The 4,577-nt window shown below is 37.3% G+C and overlaps 1 pseudogene across 1 annotated transcript; it reads left to right on the top strand.

Annotated features, from left to right (window-relative positions):
• Positions 1-487: 487 nt before the first annotated feature.
• Positions 488-3,969, top strand: LOC306639311 (ran-binding protein 6-like; annotated as a pseudogene). The gene is made up of 2 exons: positions 488-2,535; positions 2,596-3,969. The product of its transcript is annotated as a ran-binding protein 6-like (transcript).
• Positions 3,970-4,577: the final 608 nt, after the last annotated feature.

Raw genomic sequence — 4,577 nt, 5'->3', positions numbered from 1 at the left:
CTTACGGGAAAAATGAAGATAGTATCTGAATTCTATCTTAAAGCATTGGCACTGGGACTGGCATGCAGTGGGTCTTGGTATTCATCCGTTAAGTTTCAAGGTGTCCATACTTCATATTTAATCACCCTAGTACGTGGGTGAAACAAGCCAGGTCAGTCAGTGTGGCTTTGAATCGCAGTCTATGACATGCCAGTAATCCTGCCCCGCAACTGTGTGTCATTCCCAAAGGATCATGGTTGCTTGAACCTTACAAGAGAAAACATTAAATGTGCTGTCCCTTACCTAAATCCAAGGAGAAACACCTATCTTGTGAAAATGGAGCCATTCCATAAGAGAAAGAAGAAGAAAAAACCCTCTCTCCTGAAAAAAATAGAAAATATGTTGCATAAACTTTTCCAAAGAAATTTAAAAACAAAAACAGAGTGTGGCTTTCCTAATAGGAAGAACTCTAAATCAAAAGTTAGCGCAGTAGCTTTGACAGGGCACGATGGCAGCTGCCAGGTCTGCAGGGGTGCCGGCGACCGTGTCGGAAAAGCAAGAGTTCTATCAGCTTCTGAAGAACTTGATCAATCCAAGCTGTATGGTGCGGAGGCAGGCAGAGGAAATCTATGGAAATATCCCAAGATCCTCATCCAAGGGTGAGAGCTGCAGCCTGTACTACACTTGAACAGATGGCTACAGATTTTGCACCTAGTTTCCAAAAGAAATTCCATGAAACAGTGATTGCAGCTTTGTTGCGTACCATGGAAACTCAAGGTAATCAGTGTGTACAATCTCAAGCAGCTTCTGCTCTTATTATTTTTATTGAAGACTGCCCCAAATCATTGCTAGTTCTCTATTTGGATAGTATGGTGAAAAATCTACATTCCATCTTGGTGATTAAACTTCAAGAGTTGATTCGGAATGGAACTAAGTTGGCTTTGGAACAGCTTGTGACAATCATTGCCTCAGTTGTAGATATAATAGAAGAAAAATTCATTCCGTATTATGATATGTTTATGCCCTCATTAAAGCATATTGTTGAACTTGCTGTTCAGAAGGAACTCAAGCTTCTGAGATGAAAAACTATTGAGTGCATTAACCACGTTGGTCTTGCTGCTGGAAAGGAAAAATTTATGCAAGATGCATCAAATGTGATGCAGCTATTGCTGAAGACACAATCAGACTTGAATAACATGGAAGATGATGACCCTCAGACCTCTTACATGGTTTCGGCTTGGGCTAGAATGCGTAAAATTCTTGGAAAAGATTTCCAACAGTACCTTCCACTAGTTATTGAGCCTCTTATTAATACTGCTTCAGCTAAAACTGTTGTCACTCTCTTAGACACACAAGATGTGGAGAATATGAGTGATGATGATGGATGGCAATTTGTAAATCTTGGAGACCAGCAAAGATTTGGAATTAAAACTTCAGGACTTGAAGCAAAAGCAACTGCTTGCCAGATGTTGGTTTACTATGCTAAGGAGTTAAGAGAAGAATTTGTGGAATATACGGAACAAGTTGTGAAATTAGTGGTTCCCTTACTGAAATTTTATTTCCGTGACAATGTTAGAGTGGCAGCTGCAGAGTCCATGCCATTTCTCCTGGAATGTTCAAGAATTCGTGGCCCAGAGTATCTTTCACAGATGTGGCAGTTCATATGTGACCCCTTAATTAAGGCTATAGGAACTGAACCAGATACTGATGTACTCTCAGAAATAATGAATACTTTTGCAAAGTCCATTGAGGTAATGGGAGATGGTTGCCTTAATGATGAACATTCGGAAGAATTGGGAGGAATACTGAAAGCAAAACCTGAAGGACATTTTAAAAACCAAGAATTACGGCAGGTTAAAAGACAAGAAGAAAACTATGACCAACAGGTTGAGATGTCTCTGCAAGATGAGGATGAATGTGATGTTTATATTCTGACCAAAGTATCAGATATTTTGAACTCATTATTTAGTACTTATAAGGAAAAGATTTTACCATGGTTTGAACAGCTGCTTCCCTTAATTGTAAATCTAATATGTTCAAGTAGACCATGGCCAGACAGACAGTGGGGATTCTGCATATTTGATGATATCATAGAGCACTGCAGCCCAACCTCATTTAAATATGTGGAATATTTTCAGTGGCCAATGCTACTAAATATGGAAGATAACAACCCTGAAGTCAGGCAAGCTGCTGCTTATGGTCTGGGCATTATGGCACAGTTTGGTGGAGATGATTATCATTCTTTATGTTCAGAAGCCGTTCCACTACTAGTAAAAGTTATTAAGTGTGCAAATTCCAAAACCAAAAAAAATGTCATTGCTACAGAGAACTGTATCTCAGCAATAGGGAAGATTTTGAAGTTTAAGCCTAACTGTGTAAATGTAGATGAAGTTCTTCCACACTGGTTCTCATGGCTTCTACTGCATGAAGATAAAAAGGAAGCTATTCAGACTTTGAGTTTTCTCTGTGACTTAATTGAAAGTAACCACCCAGTTGCAATTGGTCCAAATAATTCTAGTCACCCCAAAATAATCAGTATTATTTATCAGTATGTGTGTATTATAAGAAAACAGTTGTATAAATTTAGGGTTAATTATATGAATTGAAATGTTGCAGAAGGAAAAATTAATGAGACTATTAACTATGAAGATCCTTGTGCCAAACGCTTGGCTAATGTTGTTCATCAGGTTCAAACATCTGAAGAATTATGGTTGGAATGTATATCCCAACTTGATGATGAACAGCAGGAAGCCTTACAGGAATTGCTAAATTTTGCTTGAAGCACTTTAATTTCACTTGAATATCATCTCTCATAAAAGTAACTACAAATAAATGTTATCAGTGGATTCCATTATAAAATGAGAGAACTGTTCCCTGCTAAGCAGTTTATTTCTTCCCCATGTTTCTCCAGGATTAGTCCATGTTATAGCCTTCTGTTCAGCTTGCATGTTTTATCTCTTAAACATAGACCTTGGTGATAACCTACACTTCCAGTTGTCTTCGAACGTTTGTCACCTTTTCCCTATTTGGTGTGAAGTACAGAGATTGTTGCTATTTGTCTGAACTATTGATGCTGGGTAATTAGTATACTTGGTACCAAGGTGTCATGCTGAATGTCACAAGATGCTAAGAGCTTACAAAGATAAGATAGGAAAGTTTCCAGGACAAACATCTTTGGAATCGAGGGTGATGGATATAGTGGTGGGCTTATTGCTCTTGATAATACTCCGGGGTTTTATGGTAATGGTAGTTTGCTGGAATTAAGCAAGATTTTTTAAGATATTGCAGTGGATGTGGGAGTTTTCTCAATAGTGAATGTAAACATTTTTATAATGTACTCTTGAGAATTGGGTAGGACAAACCAATATTCTAGTTCCCAAGGTGTTCTACTGAGAGTTAGGAGAACTTTTAAGTCTCCTTAATCAACCTGGTCTGCATTTTTAAAAGTTATCTGGAACTCCAAGAATCATGGTTACACAAAAGGGAGTCATGCTACATCTAACTTTTTTAGCATGTAATACTCTACTAGTGTTTGACAAATAGTAAGTAATCAATATTTGTGGGAGTCGGTCAGTGTTATGTGTTTCAGTAGAGTATTGCTTTGTGTATGTATGACATTTTCCCCCCTGCAAAGCAGCTCAGTAAGCCTGGATTCAGAATGGACTTAAATAGGTTTCTATTTCAAAGATCCCTAACAGATTCTTTTTGTAGCACTGAAGGATGTTCTGTTGTGAAAGCAAAACAACTTAATTTTATCTTTAAACATTGAAAACAGCTTTGAGACTAGTCATTTATCAGTATGTGTGTATTATAAGACAACAGTTGTATAAATTTAGGGTTAATTATATGAATTGAAATGTTGAGCTTTTTGTAGAGTAGAAAAAAGCTTTCTATTTGACAAATTTTCAATCCAAAACTTAAAAACAAATATATCTATTGTGATTTCCTGGGGCCATTGTGAGTACTGTGTATGTAAAGTGTTTAGCAAATGTTTAGGAGCTAGTAAATGCTCAATAAATCATTATTGTTGCTGCCAAAAAAAGAAAAAAAAAAAAGCACAGGTGAGTTTTAGTTCTATACACTTTCCTAACTGGGAAAAACCACACAGTTTCTGCTTTTTGAGCCTCAGTTCATCTTTCAAAGGGTTTCACTCTAATGTTTGTAGATTTTTTTTATTCTATTTTTTTATTCTAGTTTTTTTTATTATTGTAAACAAATGGGATACATGTTGTTTCTCTATTTGTACATAGAGTCAAGGCATACCATTTGTGTAATCATAAATTTACATAGGGCATGTTGTTTGATTCATTCTGTTATTTTTTCCCTTCCCCCACCCCTCCCACCCCTCTCACCCTTCTTTTCCCTCTATACAGTCCTTCCTTCCTCCATTCTTACCACCCTCCTTATCCCTAACCCTAAACCTAAGCCTAACCCTAACACTAACCCCTCCCACCCCCCATTATATGTCCTCATCTGCTTATCAGCGAGATCATTCGTCCTTTAGTTTTTTGAGATTGGCTTATCTCACTTAGCATGATATTCTCCAGTTTCATCCATTTGCCTGCAAATGCCATAATTTTATCATTCTTCATGGCAGA

Source organism: Sciurus vulgaris (assembly GCF_902686455.1).
Source record: "Sciurus vulgaris genome assembly, chromosome: 11".
NCBI classification, from domain to species: domain Eukaryota; kingdom Metazoa; phylum Chordata; class Mammalia; order Rodentia; family Sciuridae; genus Sciurus; species Sciurus vulgaris.
The sequence above is the reverse complement of the archived record's forward strand: the minus strand, read 5'-3'. Positions and strand labels throughout refer to the sequence as shown.